The sequence below is a fragment of the Saimiri boliviensis genome, chromosome 11 (genome assembly GCF_048565385.1).
Source record: "Saimiri boliviensis isolate mSaiBol1 chromosome 11, mSaiBol1.pri, whole genome shotgun sequence".
NCBI classification, from domain to species: domain Eukaryota; kingdom Metazoa; phylum Chordata; class Mammalia; order Primates; family Cebidae; genus Saimiri; species Saimiri boliviensis.
The window spans coordinates 46248370-46269265 of record NC_133459.1 but is presented as its reverse complement, the minus strand read 5'-3'; positions in this window follow the sequence as shown (position 1 = coordinate 46269265).

The following is a 20896-nucleotide window of genomic DNA, read 5'->3' as shown; positions in this document are numbered from 1 at the left end:
CCTTTCTGCCCATTCGATACACTTCTGACTTGAAGCCTTGCATGAAGATATGGCATGTGATAAAGCCTACATAACATCCTCATTCTAACTCCAGAGCAGTCTGGGAAATACAGTTTTTAGCTTTTCCGCCTCTGTGAGACAAAAAGGCACACTAGAAGGAGCGGAGGGAGAGGGGCTGAATGAATCAGTCTACAGTTTCCACAACCACTGAGCTACACAGGTTGGGCTGGAATGAATTGCAGTGGGCAAGGTTGCCTGCTAAGAGGTGTCGGGTGGATTGGACTAGGTTATGTCAGAAAGTTTGGGCTATATTCGGGTAAGCTGGACTGAGCGTGGTTGGGCAGCATTGGCAGGAGTTGGATCAGGATAGGTGATTTATGTTCGGAGCCTCAGAGAGGCCATTGCTTGGGTGTCAAGCACTTTGAGAGCCGTGGAGTGTGGGGGTTTTACTCACTCAGAGCCAGGAAGGGAGGACTTGGAGGATGACATTATTGACGATAGCAGCACCTCTGTCGGTCCACCCTCATTGGGTTTCCTCTCCACTTCCTGGGGTCAGGCTCCTGTCCCCTTCACCCAAGCCAGACCTCTCTTCAGGCTTACGGTACTTCCAGCTTTCATGTTAAGGAGGGCAGAAAAGCTTGGTCCTTTTCTGCCCTCCTTAACATGAAAGCTATTAGAGCAAGAGGCTTGGGGAATAAGTTACAAGCAGAGAAACTTGCAGGATGTGTTGTCTTGGGGCAAAACCAAACCCAAAGTCAGGATATCAGAGCCATATGGTTTCCTCTCTACATTTCTGGTGGGAGGAGTTGTGGATTTTATGGAATTTGGGACCAGTTCCGGAGTCCCACAGGTGCTGTGTGCACTGAGCCAAGGGAAATGGGTGCTGGCAAGCATACATATTTACATTCAGAGCAATGCATATGAGCACAAAGCTTTCTGGTTTGGAATACATTTTCAGTTTACATACATTCTTTCAGAGTAGCACTACAAAGCAGGAGTAACATCCCAGAGAGACACTCATGCTCAGAGAGGCTAAGCGCCTTGCCCAAAGACACACAGCGGAGACAGGATTTGGCTTTTCAGTTGTTGTTTACATAAACATTGTCTCCTCAACTAGCATCCGGCCTCTGTGAGGTTTGCAACTTTGTCCGTCGTTCACGTTGTTCACAGTTGTAGCCCCAGCATTTTGAAAAATTAGGGCACATGATGGGTGCTCAATTACATTTATTCAATGCACATATATGCTTATTAAATAAACGGGGAAAGAAGTCCAAGTGTCAGAAACCCATGTTAAGAAACACACAAACACACACAGCCCCTGTGACATGGGCCTTTCGCTCCAAGTCCTTAAAGTCTTGTCCCATCTCTGCTCCCTGGGTTTGCCTGGACCTGACACACTAGCTTAGGGTCAAGAAAAGAGGCCTCTGCCCTCAGATCTCCAAGCATGCCTGGCACAGTCCTGGTATGGTAGGTGCACAACAAATCTCACCCTACTTTACCACTTGCCTTCAGTTAGACCCTTTTTGAAGGCAGAGAATAGAGGAGATGCCAGACAACTCCATTCGGAAAATGTGAGGACAGGATAGCCAGTCCAGACAGGGGTCTGAGACCGTATCGCTCTACTCAGTCAACCAGCCTCCAAGTAGTTACTGCTCAGAACATGGTCTTATTCAGTTTGCACAGACAAGCCTGAGAGGGAGGGGCCATTATACCCATTTTGCACATAAGAAAACTGAGGCTTCTAGAGAAGAAGTCACTGAAGTGCCCAAAGTCACAGAGCTAGAGAGTACAAAGCCTGGATCAGAGTCCGCATCTGTATGACTCCAAAGTCCATAGATGTCAATGCCAGACCACTCCCAGGCTCCCCCTGAGGGGCACATGTCTCCTTCATCCCTGGGCTCTGTGAAGGGCAGGGCCATGTCCCCTCTTCCCTCCATCCTGACTCTGCTCTCAGTCTGGGTCAGCACAGGGTTGGGGGAAGGGGGACGTTTCTTGCTGGATCCGACTAATATTGATGGATGGAGTGACTATTGTAAATGCTACCGTGTTGTGTAATCAGTAGGAAAATGTGACTCTGTCCCCAGAGATGCCAATGGCATTTTGGAGAAAATCCTATCCTTGATTTTCTGGGCCTGCTCAGTTGAAATGTCTGGGTGACAGAGACAAGCTAGGGGCTGTGATTCACAGGGACAAGCTAGAGGCTGTGATTCACAGGGCCTGGGCAGGCCACTTGCTGTTCCAGCCCCTGCCTGGGAGAGGAGGGGTTGGAAAAGTCACACTGTGGGCTCAGTCTCAACTCTGTCACTTACTTACTCTCTCAACCCCACTTCTTCCACTATGAAATGAGGATAGGAAAGGCACCAGCTCATTGTGAGGACAGGTGAAAAAGTACAGCAAAGCAGCTAGCACTCCGTATAGAGTCTGGTCCCAGACTAATGCAGGAGAAATATTTGTTGAGTTAGTGAACAAACAAATGAAGGAATAAACGAATAAATAAATGAATGTGTGTGAATGCACGAGGCAGCACAGGCCAGCAGCAACAGAATAACATTTGCAATCAGGAGACCCGAGTTGGATCCTTGCCTGTCACCTACTAGCTGAATGACCTTAGGCTAGTCACTTAACCTTGCTGAGCCTCAGTTAATAATGGCAATAATCCCTGCCTCTCGGGTGGTTGTGAGGATTAAATGAAAGTGCTGGGTGGGACTGCTTTGTTAATGGCAGGGCACTGTGCAAATGTTAGTTCTAATTATTCTCTACAATTATGACTGCTCCATGGGAGGTGCGTGTGTGAATGAGGGTAGGGAAGGCTGTGCATGTGGGGAGGCCTGTGACCAGGCTGTGTGTGCATGTGTATTGTGTGTGGGTGTGTTTGGAGAACTGGGGCCATTAGAAAAACCATCAGCCCTCTAAGTTGTTCTTTCTTTTGCTAAACTCAACCTGCCAGGCTGACATCGGAAGCCGGAATTAGTGGGAAGTCTGGGGGGACGGGATTAGCAGCTGAACTTTCTATTCCTGGAGACCCTCTTTTCTCAGGAGGTCAAAGCAATTTCCATATATTATCCTGCTGGCAGCTTGGGAAGGTCAGGGAAACAGCAGACATATGACGTGCATTCCTCAGATGGAGAAACCAAGGCAGGAAGGGCGGCCGCTGTGGCCACTCTGCCCTGCTCCTGTTCAAACCACCATCTGAAGCACTTTTCGGCTGCCTGGGCCTGGCCCAGGTAGGCCAGGCTTTTTCCTGGCTGGCAGCAGTGCATTCATTTGAGTGCTTATTACGGTCCCCTTCACCCCTGTTTCCAGCCCTGGGCTGTGAGTGTTTCACGGGTAGGATTCGAGCCAGGACCCCAAGTCCCTGCTGACTAGATGCAGGCAACCTTCGGAGGGTCTGACTTCTACTCAGCGTTCACCTTTCAGCCCCGGCCAGGCTGTGGCCCTAACTCCCCTCTAGCCGACCTTCAAGTTCAATTCTCCTCCAGAAAGTCGGCCTGACTGTCCTATCTGGCAGATGGAGAAGTCATTCTTCTCTGAGCCACAGGTGTGAAGGGACCAGGAGGAAAGGGGCTTGGAGCCCAGCCACATTGCTCTTGCTGATGCTGAGGGCCAGGCCAGAAATGTTATGTGAAACTGACCAGAACAAGAGCAGCCCAGACAGAGGTACTGTGAATGTGGAGCTGGTGAACTGAGGGGGCTCAGAGGAAGTTCTCCGAAAGGGTAGAGCAGCGATTCTCGAAGTGTCGTCCCAGCATCAGCATCACCTGGGAACTTCCGGTTCTCCTACCCCACACCAGACCTACTGTGTCAGAGCCCCGGGGGCAGGGGCTTAGCAAGTGTTTTAGCAAGGCTTCCAGTTGATTCTGATGCTCCAGCAGTTTGAGAACCACTAGGCTCAAACTGCACCACCTCCCTGCACCTGCAGCGGAGAACCTGCCTTCCCAGCTGGGTCTCAGGAAGCCCCACCTTCCCCACACTGGTTTTGGTTGGTTCTGAGGACAGCTCCTGCCCCAGACCCTGGGTCTTGCAGATGGGGAAGGCTGCAGCTTTCATCTCGGGGCCTGTGTGCCCCCACCTGTAAGGAGGAGGCGGCCTTCCCAGAACCTGTCCAAGGCCCTGGAGAAAGGTTGCTGAACTGCAGGACTGTGGGCAGCCCGCAACACAGCACTGGGCTCATGTCCCAGCAGCAGCCCCAGCCCTGAGGTCCCAGGTCTCTGGTTAGCACCGGAGGTGTGTAATCCTCGGTTTACCGCCCACCCACCATCAGCTGGGGTAGTCACACCAACTGCCATCCTCCCTGATTAAAGCAGCCATGGCGCTGGTACCCGGCGCTGGACTCCGTGCTCCAGTCGCCTGGCCCGGGTTCGTAATTCACCCCTCCCCCAACAGCCCTAAGGGGCGCTGTCCTCCCAGTTTCACAGATTCAGAACGGAGACCCAAAGATGTTCTGCAGTTTGTCTGAGACCTCACAGCCTGCTCGAAACTAGAACTTGAATCTGAGACTGTCTGACTCCAAAGCCCTCTTCAGCGAGAGCCAGACTCCAGCCTGGGAGCCAGATGCACGTGGGGGCGGGAAAGCAGATCCAGCCCGGGTGCTGGCTCCGCTACACGCCAGCGAGTGCCTTGGGCCTGCCTCCGTTGCCCCATCTGTATAGTGGGAATAAAAATTCTTGCCCTGCCGGCCTCACAGGACTCCTGTAAAAATCAAGGACAGGGGTGGAAGCGGGTGGAAAACTACAGCGGTGTTCAAACGCTGTGACCAGGCGTCCTGCGTGTTTTACAGCATACAAAGCGTACGGTGCACCAAGTGCATCCTCCTACTGCCTCAGGTCACCCTCTCCGCAGCTAATCGACCCTCACCTGCGCAATCATTGAGGGAGAGGAGTCAGACGCCGCGTCCAAGTCCGGCAGGACGGCGGGACCCGGGTCAGACCAGCAACCGCGTGCGCCTCTGGTCACAAGCGCACGAGGGCGCCATGGGCCTGCAGCGAGCCCGGGCTGCCCGACCCGCAGAGCGCAGCCTCTAGCGCTCCGCTCCGCCCCGCCTGCCGCTTCCAGGCTTCGCTGAGCGCCCGAAGATGCCTGGGGTTCCAGGGTGTCCGAGAGGGATGGCGGAGAGTTGTGCGATTTCGGAACTTGAAATTTGAAGTCGAAAAACCAGCTGCCTCTTACTGCTGTGTGACCTCTTGTGAGACGTTTGGCCTCTCTGAGCTTCATTTAAAATTATAGAAATAGAATTCCCTTACCCGCCGCCACTCCAAGCCAGCCCGCCGCTGGCGCCTAAGCCATGAAAAAAGATGGCTAAGACTGGCTCGCAGTGCAAACATTCACACGTTAGGAATTCGTGCAAAGCCCCTTCTCCTACCCCACTCCTCCCCCTGCCTTCGTGTCCTCAGTATGTGAAGCCCCTTGGACGAGGTACGCATGGCCTCTGTATTCCCATTTGATGGGCGCGCAGACTAAGGCTCAGAGAGTATGCGCTTTCGGGAGTCGTGCGGCTCATCTGGACAGAGACGGACGGGCTGGCCTCCCGGAACCGACACCAGACTCCAACCCTTCTAGGTCCCGCGGCCTCGGCGCCAGCCTGCGTGGCCTGGGAGAGCGGGCTTCTGCGGCGGGGTGCTGGAGAGCAGACACCGGGTTGCCGTGGAGGCCAAACCAGTCTGAGAAGCGTAGGGGCCAGAATGCGCAGCCCGATCCCGCCCCGACCCGCTTAAGGGCAGCGAAGGGCAGCGGGTGTTCGTCCCTAAGTTCTGGGCTCAGCCTGTGGCCCGACTGTGATCGCTACCCCGAGATTCCCGGGCCGCAGCGCGCGCCCGCGTGTGTGGTCGGGGCTCCGTGGTTCCGGGCGCGGACGGCGCACCCCGATTCCCGGGTCCCGCGGGCCTCCTGCGCGCCCTCCCCTAGCGGTCGGCTCGAGCTGTGCCAGCCGAGCCCCTCCACTGCGGTGGGGTTGCCGGGGTCAGGCCGGGGGAGGGGCGGCCCCGCGGCCCAGCCCGCGCCCTCTGCCGCCGCTGTTTGCACACATGTAATTAGCTCTAATTATCCCGGGCTTTCAGCTCGCAGACTCCGGCCTGAGAGCCTCGCGCCCGGGGTGAGAGCGGCCGGGGAGCCGCTGCCCCTCCGCGCGAGCCCTCTCCGCCCCGGCCGGGGGCACCGCGGCTCCATACGAGTCCCCGGGACCTTGCGCCGTGTATCTGTGTGTGCCCCAGTGCCTACACTCGTGCTTGCTCGCGAGCGTTTTTGTGTGTCCGCCGCTGTGTGTTTGAAGATGCCGCCGGGGAAGGTTCGCAGGAAACCGGCGCAGATGGGAAGAGGAGGGGTCTGGGGCTGGGGCTGGGGGTGGGGGTCGAAATAGTTCTCAGCTGCTAAGGAAGGAAGACCTAGCGCCCCATTCCCTCTCGTCCGCCGCGGGTCCTGCGTAAACAGGAGCCCCCGGGGCAGCGACTCGGCCGAGAATCCCGGGATTGCTGCTGTAACCGCCCAGCCCAGGCGTCGTCGACCGAGACCCGTTTCCCCAGCCCCTGAGCCATTTCGATGCTTCTTGAAGGCCCCGGAGCCGCCACCGCCTTCTTGAACCGGCCGCCAGTGCGCCCTCCTTCTACAGGTGGCAGGGCCAGGCTCCGAGGGGTTAGGGCACTTGCCCCGGGCGGCGCAGCAGACTGGGGGCGCCACTCCCCGAGCGGGGTTCAGGCTCGCTAGAGCTCAGAGGGTCGGCCGGGGCCGGGAGATCGCCTCCGACTCCCGGGTCCTCTTCTCCCTCTGACCTCAGAACCCCAGCCCTTGCTGACCCGGGTCCTGCGTACTTAGTGCATTCCCGCCGCGTCCTTCCACCCCTCTCCCAAGGGCGGGTTCAGCCTCCTCTATTCGGAAAGCAACCAGAGGGCCAGGGGAAAAGACAGCTCAGCCCCGCGGAACTAAGGCAAAGGTGGGGGCGTCCGCCGAGGCCCCTGGATCCGGGTTTCTCAGCACACCGTCCGCCCCTCGCCGCTAGAGCGGCCCCTGGGCCTTCCCCGCCCTGGGCTCAGCCTCCCTTGTCCAGGCTCCTGGGCTCAGCCTCTCGGGGCCTGTCTCTCTTTTCTCCGACCTGCTTCCCCGTTTCCCCGGTGTCTCGCTGTGCCTTTGCCTCTGTCTCTGCCTCTCATTGTCTCTCTGCCCCTCTCTCATCACATCTCTGCCCGTGAAGCTACCCCCATCCCCCGCCCCCGCAAAGGAACACACACGGGCAGAATCCGCCTTTTCAATAAAAAAACGACAACTGGGAAACAGTGAATTAAAAAGCATTAACTTAAAAACAATCCATGTGTCTGTAAATGCGTTCCAAATGACAGCCCTTTGCGGGGTTGGGGGGGGGTGTCGGCCACATGTTCTGGAGCCTCAGACACAAAATGTAGGGGGCTCAGTGCCTCACGGTGGACCCCTCTCACTAACCACCTGGGACGGCGGGATCTGGGGGTAGGAAGTCTCCTTTCCACCGTGTCATAGACCCCCACCGGATTCCCTGGACCCTCCTAGTTCTGGCATCTGCTGGTCCCACCTACCCCCCTTCCCCCACAAACTTTCCCAACGCTGACCTCAACTCTCCCTTTCACCAGCCCTCCCTACTCCCACCCCACTCACATCGATTCCACCTCCTCCCACCCCAAGTCTTCCGCCCCACACTCCTTGCTGCACCAGAGGCCTGCCCTGCCCCACCCTCATTCTGCCCTCCTGCCCCTAGACCACCCAGCAGTCCTGGCTCCGAGAAGTGGTTAGAACCAAAGCGTTCCTTGGCCTGAAGAGACTCCCTAGGGAACTGCAGGCAGAAAGGGTGCTGCTAGCCCTTCGAGCTGCAGCTGCTTGTCCTGCCCATGCTAATCAAAGACGGTATCTCTAGAGGCTGGCCTCCCAAGGTTGCAGAAGGAGGCTGCTGTCTTTTGAAGCCCCTCACCGAGACAGACCCTCCCTTCAAAGTTCATCATGCTGGCCCCCTTATTCCTAGCAACCTTCCTTAGCCTTTTGCTCTGGAAACTGGAAGGGTTGGAGTCTATCCAGTAGGGTTAATTAGAGAAGATGGGACTGGGTGGGGGCCCAGATTTCTACTGCACCTTCAGTGTCTTCTCAACTGGGAGAGAGGTCTTGAGCCCATAAACCAGAGGGAGAAGGAGTTCTGGATTCTTAGCCTTGCTCTGCTAATCATAATAACTTATGATGATAACAATAATAGTAATATAGTAGCTAACATTTATTAAGCACTTACTGCGTGCTCTGTATATATTAACTCACAGAAATAACGAATGGCTATGTGACTTCAAGCAGTAGCTTGTCCTACCTGGACCTCACTTTCCCTATCTGTAGCAGGAAAGCATGGAACCAGAGGCCCTCCTTGTTCAGACAGTGAGTCTGAAACACCTACAGTAGGAACAAAATCTCCTGGACAAGTTGTATTTGTCACCGTTCCTATCTGTTTAAAATGACATAAAGGCTTCCACAGGAAAGTTCTGGCTCCAAGTTATTCCGTTCTTGAAACAACAAAAACAAGAATGTCATCAATTTTTTAAAAATCATGGATGGGCACAGTAGCTCAGGCCTGTAATCCCAGCACTTTGGAAGGCTAAGGCTGGAGGATTGCTTGAGCCCAGGAGTTCGAGACCAGCCTGGGCAACAGGCCAAAACCCCACCTCTACCAAAAAAGATACAAAAAATAACCAGGTGTGGCGGTGTGTGCCTGTAGTCCCAGCTATTCGAGAGGCTGAAATGGGAGGATCACGAGCCCAGGAGGTTGCACTAAGCAGAGATTACAGCACTGTACTCCCAGCCTGGGCAACAGAGCAAGACCCTGTCTCAAAAACATAAAACTTTTTTTAAAAAGTTTAAATAGTAACAGTTCTCAGCAAATCAAATTATTCTTCCACTTAATAGGGATGAACCATTTAATTTTATTTTTAATAATAAAAATGTTCTGTTTTCATTACACAAGGGAGCCTTTCAGAATTCACATGGCTACTAACCATGTCTCATCTGATGACTTACCAAATTCTGGAGGAACCCAATCTGAGTATTTATACAAAGCTCCCTGGTGATTGTGATATGAGAATTTTGATTCTCATATAATTTCTGAATCCAGTATCAGATATCTGATATCTTTCATTCTTATGTGATCTTTCTTATCTCTGATTCTGAGATTCCAATTGAGAATCACTGATGCTGGTTTCTGAGAATTTTTGTTTCTGTAGATTTAAGCAATTTCTCTCTGTGTGTACCCTTACACATATGTTCCCAGAAGCTGTGAAGGTGCACATGCTATACACGTGTCTCTGGGGGTGGGTGCCTACGCTTCTGGGCAAATGTGTGTGACTTTGCCTTTGTGTCACATTTACGTAAATGAGGACATATTTGTGCTGTGTGTGGATGTATCCTGTGCCTGCATTAACGGGCTTGCCATTTTCTGAAGCCTCCAACAGGGAAGGAGTTTCTCTGGAGGAGGAGCCCATCCAGGTCCCTGAAATGCCAGTTGAGCAATCTCTGGGCTCCAGAGCTGACAGAGCTCCTCTCCTGATTGGAGAAGAGGGACAACAGATTTTGAGCATAAACACAGATCTCTGTGCTGAGCATTCTAATTCTGCAAGTCAAGTAGAGAGCCCGTGCAGCCGCCTGCTAATTAGCTACCCTGGGGAAAAAAATTGCCTGTGTTGGAGTGGGTAATGTGTTTGCCTGTTTCCGTGGGATCCTTGACCAACTGAATGCCCCCCCTCCCTCTACCCTCCCCAAGGGCCCGTCTCCCTGCACCCCCATCTAGGAAAGATGGTGCTGCCTGTGCATGCCTCAGCTCCAAATTGTCGGCTTTTTCAAACAGGCCAATTGCTAAGCAAATGTCATTTGAGCTGGAGGTTGGAAGGCTCTCAATGAGATAAATGACCCATTTGAATAGATGAAGATGAGTCCCACACTAGATGAAGAAGAGCTAATAAAGTTCCCATAGTATCTGGGGCAGGCTCCATGTCCCCTCCCCAGGTAAGCTGTGCCCTGAAGGGCAGGGGCTCTGCTACAACACAGGACAAATCCTCAGGTACCTGCAGCTGAGGATCTCAGGCCTGACAGATCCCCAATCTAGTGAACCTCTGGGTCCCTCTGCCCGGATCCCTTCGGCAGTGCTATGGGCTGGTGGGAGCAGGAGACTTGCCATGCTGGGCTGGGGATAGCTGCCCACTATGGCTCAACTCATGCCCTTCCCATGCGTGTATACACATGTGTACACATGCTACACACACATACACACACACACACACCTGCAGTCTGAGCCCTTGGCTTTGACCTGTGGTACAATGTCATCTGTACAAAGGTCCATACACAGCAGTGTACACAGTATCTATAAACCTCCCTACCTCCATAGGTAGACAAAAACACCTATGCGACTTGCAGTTTCACCAGCTAATAGAGATATGAACTATACAGATATCAGATATAGACATTGTTATAGAATGAACATGTTCCCCTAAAATTCATGTAAAAGCCCTAACCCCCAATGTGATCGTATTTGGAGTTGGGGCCTTTGGGAGGTAATTAAGACCAAGTCTTGAGGGTGAGACCCTATATCGGGATTAGTGTTTTTATAATATCTATCTCTCTCTCTCTCTCTCTCTCTCTCTCTCTCTCTCTCTCTCTCCCTCCTCCTCCTCCTCCTCCCTCTTGAGGATACAGGGAGAAAGTGGCCATGTACAAGCCGGGAAGAGGGTCCTCACCAGAAACCAAAGCTGCTGGCACCTTGATCTTGGACTTCTCAGCCTCCAAAACTATGAGAAATAAATGTCTGCTGTTGAAGCCACTCACTCTGTAGTATTTTGTCATAGTAGCCTGAGCAGACTGAAACAGACGCACTAGGAATGACACTTGCACACATTTGCACAGATTCAGTCCCACATCAGTAAAAATTACTGCTAACTCCTAGAGACGTACCGGAATATGCACCACTGCTGCTGTCACTGCTGCCCCTTGTGTGTGCAACTCTTACTGTGGTGAGCATTTCACACTTTCTCTCACTGCATTCTCAGGACAGCCCCAAGAGGGAGACATTTATTAGCTCCATTTTATAAAACAGGAGGCTAAAACGAGTAACGTGCTCAGGATTAGTTGTGCAGCTGCTAAGTGATGGAGCTGGGATTCGAAGTCAGGTCTGCTGACTCCAATGTGCACACTCTGTCGGGATAATAAATAATCCAGCATTCAGAGCTGGGGGAGAAGAACCTCACTGCGGTCTAAAAGAACGATCTTGTCACTCTTGCGTGGCCAAAGCCTCCGCTCCCTAGGGCGCGGGACTTGTTCAGCCTAGCACCTTATGACTCACTTACTATAATTGGGTACAGCTGTCTCTCAGAGTGTGGCAAGGTTTTCCCAAGTGCTGATGCACAGGCATCTCTGAAGCCGTTAAAGAACTGGCTTTCAACTTTTGTTCAAAATAATGACCATGAGAAGAGTCATAATATAAACTGATTTTAATACATGCCCAGCTTAAAAGACAAGCTCCGCTCCAGTGTCGACATATTCTGACAATATAAAATTATTTTATTCTTGGTACAAAGTTGCTTATCAGACACATGCTGCTATTTGTTTTTAATTAATAACGAGATCACTTTATGGCCCATCTGCACCTTATTTCTAACTGTAGCACCCACTCCCAAGCCCAGGTCCTCTCATTGACAGTTAACAGGTGCCAGGGTGTGTTCTGGTTTCTCAGGCCCTGAACTCTCTATGTCCAGCTCTTCTGAAATCTCCCGATCCCATCCAGAGCTGCCCTGGGAATATTTTGGACTCTTCATCAACCCTGGGCTGCAGAAGGGCCTGGGGCAACCCCACAGGCACATCACACTCCTCCATCCCTGGACCAGCACCCTGGCTGGCTCCCCAGAAGAAAAATGAAGGTCCTCCTGACAGGCAAGCATAAATATTTTCTTTCCCAGCCTGGTTCAGATGGAGATCTTCACTCTTAATAAAGTGGCAGCTGGCTATCTGGGAGTGTCTGAACGTGGCCTTCTCTGGCAGGGAGCGCGTCATCCATCTCTGTCCTCACCCGGTCAGATGACAAGACTTTGCTGGCCTGCTCCTTCTTGGAATGTGCCTTGGCTGGCAGAAAGCAGGCAGGAAGCATTTGCAAAACACCAGTTTCATCTTCTGTCTGTGGAGGGGCCCGGAGGAGCGAGCTGAGTTTGCTGCTCTTGGCAAGCTCATCTATCAGGAGTGTGGCCATCGGGTGCCGGGCAAGGCTATTTATTTAAGCCTCACATCAGGCAGTGAGACTTAATTTATGGGGACAGGAGGGAGGGTGGTGGAGCAGGCTGGGTCTTCCCACTTTGAAAGGTGCTCAGAACAGAAAGGGCAACAGCACCTAATGGGAAATCATGCTGTGCTTTGTAGCATGTGGCCTGGAAATGGAGCTGCAAGGCTCGGAAAGGTTTTGAAATAACATTTCAGGTTGGAGCCCTCCCTGCCCCCACCTGGAAATAGGTGTGAGGATGGAAAACAGGGCACCTCGCTTCACCCCTCATCACCAGCCAGAGCCGTAGAAATGAAAACAAAAAATTCTTCCTTAAAAGAAAACGTATTTTCCAAAGTTCTGTGAATTTTCTCTTGACTTCCAAGTCCAGAAAAGACTGCGTGAAGTCTTGGAGCTTTGAAGCCTGCGTGGGGGACCAAGGAGACAGCGCTGTGGGGATAGTTAGCGGCGGCCTCCAGGCTGTTCAGGTTCGCTCATCCACACGTTCGGTGAGCAGTAGGCTTCTGGAGGGCGAGAAGATACAAAGATTTAGGGTTGCCGAGGCCTGGGCCCAATTCCCCGCTGTATTAGGTTCCTAAGGTGACCTTGGGAAAATTATTCACACTTTCTGTGTTTTAGTTTCCCCATAGGAGAATGAGGACAGTAATACAGATGTCTAAGGATTGGTATAGGACACTATTGAAGCCTGCAGGTGACAGTGCCGATTATCGCACTTACTCACAATCAGTGCTTGGCAACATGTTGAATTTGCTGAAGAAACTCACAGAGGTTTCCCACTGCCTGCAGAATGGGGCAGAGCTCCTCAGTTTTATAGTCAATACCTTCTGGGATCTGATCCCAAACAATCCTCTCACCTGGTTTCCCAGGATTCTCCTACTAAAACTGGTGTGTAGGGCCTGGCCATGCCCTGTTCATTCACTCTACACCACTGCACCCCCAGCTGCTTGCCCATGCTGTCCAGCACCCAGCATGCCTTCCTTAGCCTCCCCTCCTCGTCACACCTTCTGTCTGGAGGCCCTGTCATCAGGGGTGGCGAGAACCACCGCTTACAAGTGCACACCATGGGTCAGACACTGCACGTGTGTTATTTTAGATCTACGTTTTACGGGATCAGGAGAGACGGAATCAAGAGAAAGGAAAGGGAGCATAGTAAGACATTTCTAGAAGGCAAACAATATGGTCAGATTTACCATGAAGGAAAGATCGCACCAAGCCAAAGAAGAGACTGTGAAGTAGGGGAGGAGGCCAAGTGTCGGGGAGGAGGCTGGGGGTCAGGGAGGGGGCTAAGAATTAGGTCAGAGGCTGTTGCAGGGAAAGACAGTGACAGCGGCTTTCAGATGGGAGGAGATGCTGGGTTTGAGAGTTTGTATCATTTATTCATTCAGTGCATATGCAGTGGGCACCTACTATGTGTCAGGCTGGATTCCAGCTGCTGGGACACAGTAGTGAACAAAGCAATACAAAATCTCTGCCCTCCTGGAGTTTACATCCTAGTGGGAGAAACAGATCATAAATTAATAAGAAAAACGTACGGTGTGTTAGATAAGGGTAAGTGCTATAAAGAAATATCAAAGCAAGGGAATGGGATATCAGAGGAAGCAGTCAGTGACAAAATTATGGATACAGTAGCCACAGAGGGCCTCACTAATAGGGTAACTTCTGAGAGGAGACTGGAAGGCAGTGAGAGTCAGCCCTGTAGATGTCTGGGGGGAGTATCCCAGGCAAAGGGAATTAGGAGCGCCAAGGCTCCAAGGCAGGAGCGTGCTGGCATGTGCCAGGAGAGGGTGGGGTCTGCGGAGCTGGAGGGGGCACAAAGGGAGAGGATTAGGAGAGGAACTCAGAGCGGGGTGAAGGGAGCTGGGTCAAAAGGGCCTCATCTGTCTCAGGCGCCTGGAGGTCAGGACTCTGGTGTTAGGTCGTTGGGTGGATACCTCCCCCTCTGGCTGCCCAGTGGAGGGTACGTGTGACGTGGGTGTGATTGTGAAAGCTTTGAGGATAATGCCATGTACTGAGCAAAACTCAGACCCTGCAGCCAGGTTCGATGACTCACGCCTGTAATCCCAGCACTTTGGGAGGCCAAGATGGATGGATCAACTGAGGTCAGGTGTTCGAGACCAGCCTGGCCAACATGGTGAAACCTGGTCTCTACTAAAAATACAAAAATTAGACAGGCGTGGTGGCGGGCACCTGTAATCCCAACTACTCAGGAGGCTGAGGCAGGAGAATCGCTTGAACTCAGGAGCCAGAGGTTGCAGTAAGCCGAGATTATACCACTGCACTCCAGCCTGGCAACAGAGTGAGACTACATCTCAAAACAAAACAAAACAAAACAAAAACCATACCCTGCAGGCCCTGAGATTCTCCAAGTTAAAGTCTTCAACACAAATACCCACCCTTTCTGAGGCTACAGGTTGGGAGATGCTAAGATGGTAGCAGCGGTACCCATCTCACGATGCAGAGGGCCTTAACTCTCCCCACCCGCCTGCTGCTCCTGCCCCCTGGGAACCAAGAGAGGGGCTGACTTCAGGCCACACTGGCCTCTAGGCCTTGTATCCACAAATACTGTGTCACATGGCTTGGGGTCTTTTCCTTCACAATGAATTCATCTTCATCCGTCATTCCTTTACTTATTCTCCCCAGTATTCATTTATTCATGTACATACTCATTTCCTCCCTCATTCTATTTATTTTTTTCTTCACTCCACACTTACTTATTTTCCTCCCTCCTTGCACTGATCGTAAGAGTAACTAAATACATAATAGATTATGCAACTCCTGGTGTCAGCCTGCCTTCTCAGCTGCAATATGCAGGATGAGGGCAGGAAGCACGTCTTCTTCACAGCTGTGATACCAGCATCTAGCCCCACGTGGAGCCTATAGAATGTGCTCTATCAATGGATTCCTACAGTCATTCATTCACTGCACATGCATTCATTCTTTAGGCATTCCTCAAACCTTTGTGGGTACCAAAACCTGGGCCAGACACATTTTAGGAGAAGAGGGAGAAGGAGAGGGAAGAAGAAAAAATAGGACACATTATCCCAGCCCCTGTCGTCCATCATTCCATCCATCCATCTAATAAACATTTCCCGACACTTAGTACCGAATCCTGAGCTGGAAACTGCTTCTGTAAGAATGATCAAGGGAAGGCTGAGGTTGAACCACAGCTGGGCCTCAAAGAATGGGCAAAACGTCAGGAACAGGGAGCAGGAACTGTAGCCAGCGGAGAGGGAATGGCAGGAACAGAGGTTTCCATAAACATCACCCTGCCTGGTGGTTAGGGGACAACTGCTATCAAGATAGCTTGGGGCAAATCATGGAGGCATTGAGTTGCCAGACGTGAGAATTTGCTGGGCTCCAGGGGAACTTGATCTGGGCCTGTCATTTTCAATTGTGAGGAGGCAGGTGGGGCAGGCAGCACTGAAGGTTTCAGGTTTGTTGCTCCTGGGCAGAGCATGATTTCCTGTTTGCCCAGAGAGGAGGAAAAGGCCTTCGAAAGAGAGTAAAGGTTCCCCAACAGGCCACACAAGCCCAAAACGGCTCGGACAAAGCTTTGTGACGACTTTAATGCAAATGAACTAACAATATACGGATTAAATCTTCCTCCCCAAAATACATGAGCTGTGGAAACAGAAAAGTGAGTGTTTAGGGGCAGGCCCCTTGAGCTCTCTCTGAGCCTGTCTTAGCGCTATGACATACTGAGGGGCGCAGGTGCCACCGTTCACCCAACAGGCCTGCACCTAATCAAGGACAAAGGGGTCTCGGCCCTCTAATGCTGCAGCTCTCCTCCTCCAATCTTCTGGGCCCCAGCAGGCCCTGGCAGAGCTCCTGGGCTACTCTTGGCCTCTCTGACCAGGCAAAATTTGCTCGTGGGCCTGGGTCTTCAGCAAGCACCAGCTCCTTCTGACTAGCCAGGAAGGCGAGTAAACACCAAATAATAACAAAAACAATAGGTATGATTTTAATACATATTCTTTCACATGTAAACACATTCAGCTAACAAAACACTGAATCAGTATCTCATTTGATCCTCATCAGAAGCTGAAGGGAAAGTTGGTGGAGGAGGGGGCGGGGGTAGATTATTATCACCATTTTACAGATGAGGAAGCTCAAGCCCTAAGAGGTTAAAGTGACTTTTGTGAAAGTCACACCTCTGTTACAGTGCTCGAATGAGCCCACTGCACCAAACTTCCAAACCGGTAAGATCACGGCATCCTTCTTCAGTGAAGAGTGTGTCCTGGATGTAAATAGCCGTAAGTGGTCCCTATGGTTCTGTGATTGAGATGGGCCACAAGCAGCTGTGACCTTTCCTCCCATCTCATGATAACCTGGGGGTTACAGGGAAGGCTATAGTCTGCAACCGAGGTCTGGACTCAGCCCAGGCAAGAACCAGAGACCAGGTCTCCTGGCCCCAGCCCAGTGTTATTTCCACTCTACCTGCCCTGACACTGAGCTAGGGCAAGGCCCTCCCTGTTTTTTCAGTCTCTCTATCTGTGGTGAGAGGGTGTGGGAGAGAAAGCCTCTAGGGCCCCTGTGATCAGTTCTGAGCTCAGGATGTGAAGGTGAAGAATGGGAGCAGGAAGTGCCAGGCTCCAGGGGGTGGGGCAGGGGAGGCAGAGGGCACTGAAGCCACCCCTGACCGACTTCACAAGATAAGGCCCACCCTCACCTCCCCACTTCCTCCTCTCCAGCCCCAGGGTCTCCTCCGCTTCCACATCTTGTTGACTTTTGAATTTACAAGGTATGCCAGTTGCCAAGGCCCGCGGTTGATTACACCCCTGGACCTGCCTTAGGAAAGCATCCTCCTCCCCCAGCCCCCACCAGCAACTGGGAGGTGGGGCTGGGAACACCAGATGAGAAATTAAAAAGAGAAAACTTATTGAAAAGAAGACAGAAGAGAGAACGCAAAGGTAAGCTCCATTCTGGAAAGGAAAGGGGGAGGAGCCACGTGCGACTTTACAGCCGGTTCTGAAACTCATGACGCTTGACCAGGTCTGACTCTGACCGTGGGGAAAGCTCAGGTGGGGTGAGGAGCTTTATGGTGTTTGCTTGGTTTATTGGTTCTGTGGAAGAGGATATGAGGGCCCAGGCAGTTCTCTGGAGATAGGACCCCTCAAGGAAAGGCCAAGATTTATGGTTTCCGGAAACCCTCAAGGTTACTGGCCTAGGCCTAGGCTTTCCTTCGTTCCGGGGATTTAAGGGAGGGAGGGTCTGGAGGTAAAGGACATTCCAATTCGTGGAGGGAACCACTCCCCAAAAGACTTTATCTTCCATCGTCTCCCGTGATTCCCAGTCTACTCCATGATGCTGACGGTCTGCCATCATTTTAACGAAGCGGGGGCCTGAGGCTGAAAGAACAGGCAGGCTGGTCTCAGGTCAGACAGAATCAGTGTCAGCGGAGCAACTCAAACCTAACTCTCCTGGTTCCCACTCCGCGGCCCTTTCTCTCTGGGCTGTTTATACTGGAGTGGCCTTTGAGGCCCAATCAGGAAATACCTGAGTCACCCTGACTAAAAGAAGAAAAGTATTGCTAGGGGCTCTGGCCTGGAGTCACCTCTGTGTCACCACATGCAGGCCTGGGACAATAGCCGCCCATCACTGCTCAGCAAGGTGGCTTAGGTGTCCCCTTCCACAAGCATGTGACCACACCAAGGGTGCTTGACCTTCCAGGAAATGCTTCTGTGGACACTGGCCCTGGCCAAGTGGCTCTGGAAACAAATGTTTCATTGACAACCCTACTTCACAGGCATAAGAGGCTAGTTCCTGACACAGCCTTCCAGTCTTCCGTGGATCCTGTTAGCAGGATAAATTTTATTTCCGAGCTTAATTAGGGGACATGCCATAAATATTCATGCAGCAAAATGGGCCCTGGCTCACAAGTGCAGCTGCTTCCCGCATGGGGGAAATTAACATTGTTTTCCAGCCGTGAGTAATGAGGCGCCATTGCTGGAGAGAGGAGCCTCTTCAACAGCCTCTCCAGGACAGAAAAGGAGAGCCACACTTAGAGGCACCCGCACCCTGGGGAGCCAACCTGGCCCCCACAGACCCCTCTGCATCTCCAAATGAGGGGCACAGCTTGGATCCTCTGGGGCTCAGTCCTGAAGGGGGCCCCCAGCAGGGCACTCAACAGAGCAGACAATGCGTCGAGAACAGGGATCAGCAAACTATAACACAAGGGCCAAATCCACCTGCCACCTGCTTTTGTAAATAAAGTTTTATTGGAACCCATTTGTTTAGATACGGCTGCAACAGCAGAGTTGAGTAATGTGACAGAGACCTTACGGCCTGCCAAGACAAAGGAAAATATTTACAACCTGGTCCTTTGCAGAAGAAGTATGCCCTAGAGCTATTTCATCCTGGATATTTGTGATTATTAATATAAGTCCCACAATCTCAAACTCTCTGTAACCTTAGGAATATGGAATGGTTTTAGAGTTTCATGGTTCTAAAATCTTCTGTGCATAGACTCTGGAACCAATCTCAGCTCTATCACTTCCTTAGCTGTGTGACTATGGGCCAGTTACTTAACCGTCTCTCTGCCTCAGTTTACTTATCTATAAATTGGGGGTAAGAATAGTTCCTAGCTCATAGTGTTGTGAAGACTGAATGAATATTTATAAAGCCCACCGAAAAATATTCAGCATAGGATAAGTTGTAAATAAGTACCTGTTAAATGGATTCAATCTCCTAAAATTTCAAAATCCTCAAAAAATAGGATCTTCACTTCTCCCTACAAATTTCAGCCTGTAAGATCTTAGAATCTAAGCTGTGACAGGGAGTCCCCAAGTTTCTGACACTGTCCTAAATGCTTTATATGCATTATCTCTTTTAATCTCCAAAACAACTCTTTGAAGTAGGAATTACAGGCAATTTACATATAAAGAAACAGACTTTGCAAAGGTAGGAGACTAATCCAAGGTCACAAGGGTAAATTGCAAAGCTTGAACAGGAGCCCAGGGTACCTGACTCCAAGCGTTATCTCTCAGATAATCCCACCCCTCACCCACTGCCAAAGTCTCTCCTCTGTAACTGTCACAGCGTCCTCCAACCTCTGCTGGGCACTGCCATGTCAGGAAGCTGGAGACAGTCAGCTCTGTGGCTGGAGAGCTCACACTGGGATCTGCTCTTACGTTCGCTCCTCCTAACCTCCTTGGTCCTAGTTTGTCTCTTTGCGGCTCTGAAAATCCCAGGCAAGAGACCATGGACATTTCTGGGGACATCTCCCAACTTGCTGGGAGCCAGCAGCAGCCTGGGCCTCAAGCATTTGCAACAAACTAGACCCATGAAAAGACAGAGCTCCATAGCTTTATGCAAACCACACCTCCAGCAAGCCCTGTCTGGTACCAACAAGAAGCAGGGGCCCCTCTTTCTCCTTAAGACTGCCAACATTGCTGCCTGAACCATCACTCGGTGAGACAAGAGCCATGTCTCATCTAAGTCTTGTCAAAATACTCCTAGGACTCTCTAAGCCTCGTTACCTTTCTGCTTGCTTTCAGTGTTTTGAGATCTAGCCTCTTCTCTGGTTCTGCAGCATAATGAAGCTCATCATGTGCTGGTAGCACAGCGTTTATCCTCATCGCATTCTTGACCTAGCGGGTCAAGAAAGTATTACCATTCCCATTTACAAGATGATGTACCTGAGACCCAGAGGTGAGGAGGAACAGAAAGAAAGAAGAAATTATACTACGACAGAACCTTCTGGGGCCCGGCCCTGTGCTAAGCCCTTTGTCTCATTTCATCCTGACACATGTAGGTGCTCACCCGACTTTCCAGGAAAGGGAACTGTGGCTCCTAAAGGAAAGCTGTCTTGTTCTAGGTTCCATAGACAGCGGGAGGAGGAAGGCATTGATCAAGCATCTACTGTGTGCTAGGTACATGCATACACATACATGCCTTATTCTGCCATCACACACACACACAACCCTAAGGGGGGTCTTTTTAATGCCTGCTTGCCAGATGTGTAAACTAAGGCTCAGAGGCTGGGGTGGCTGTCTCAGGGAAGCAGGGCTGGACCCCAGGCCTCGCTGGCTTGGATGAAGCACTTTTGCCCAACCCCAGCAGCCGTGGCGAGACTCAGCCCATATCCTTTCAGGGAGTGGAAAAGGAAACACTGGGCCCTTTTACAGGGTTGCCATGTGCAGGACCGGGAGCCCCTGAGGATCGCCGATCTGCCACGGATGGGAGGAACGGTTTATTTTTTCTGTAGGCCGCTCTGGAGCCTTTCAAGGGTGTGAAGTTCCATGGCCTGCAAAAGCTGATTCTACTGGCTGTCCAGAGCAGGCCCTGGGCTCCAGCCCCTGCAGCCCCCACAGCCCCCGCAGCCCCTGCAGACCCCAGCTTCTTCATGTGCCGCCCATGGGAACTCCCTCTGGCCCTCCTGGCCTCTCACATGCTGAAAGGCTGCAGAGTGACAGGCTGGCAACTGGACTCTGATGTTTATTCACCAAACACAGAGACGGCCCTCCAGGCTCTCCTCTACCATCCAAGCCTCTGCTACCTCAGGGAAGAGGGGTCACCAGCCCACTCCCAGATCCCAGCGCACTCACCTCTGGAGACTGGCTATGAGGAGGGGCATCCAGATTGCTCCTGCAGCGAGAGAGACTCTGGTTAGACACAAGGAAGAACTTGCTGCCACTGAGGGATGTTTAGCTC